The following is a 443-nucleotide window of genomic DNA, read 5'->3' on the forward strand; positions in this document are numbered from 1 at the left end:
TTTCCGAAACGGTCACAGTACCAGACCTGGAAGACCGTCGTCCGACACGACACATCAGGTGTCCGAGCAGGGAAACTTCTAGACTCTGATGATCCTTCACGACTGGACTTGGAGAACCCGTGTAAACAGTTCCGCTAACCCCAACCCTAATTGATATCATTAGTTCCCATTGGCTCCAATTCCAAAACCAGGTACCAAAAAGAATTTACATTACTAATGATCCATTGGTATTTTTATTTATTATTTTTCTTGCCGTGTAAAAGTATTTACTCAGAGTGCGCTCCGTAGCTCAGTGTTTAAGGTTCTGCGCTAGTAACCTGAAGGTTGTGTGTTCAAACTGTAGACGCATTGTTTGGTGCTTTGACAAGGTTCTTGACCTTCGGATGAATAAACGTAGGCGTAATTTGTAGGCTCAATTTTGCGGTTAGCTGAAACCCTGCTGT

The 443-nt window shown here is 43.6% G+C and overlaps 1 protein-coding gene across 1 annotated transcript in view; it reads right to left on the minus strand.

Annotated features, from left to right (window-relative positions):
* Positions 1–204: 204 nt before the first annotated feature.
* The window catches only part of LOC108265864 (uncharacterized), a 10964-nt gene continuing 10725 nt past the window's right edge, over positions 205–443 (minus strand). Inside the window, exon 2 of the transcript XR_001812771.3 lies at positions 205–443. This exon is cut by the window's right edge and continues 530 nt beyond it. The gene's annotated coding sequence lies outside the window, so the exon portion shown is untranslated.

Source organism: Ictalurus punctatus, chromosome 5 (genome assembly GCF_001660625.3).
Source record: "Ictalurus punctatus breed USDA103 chromosome 5, Coco_2.0, whole genome shotgun sequence".
NCBI classification, from domain to species: domain Eukaryota; kingdom Metazoa; phylum Chordata; class Actinopteri; order Siluriformes; family Ictaluridae; genus Ictalurus; species Ictalurus punctatus.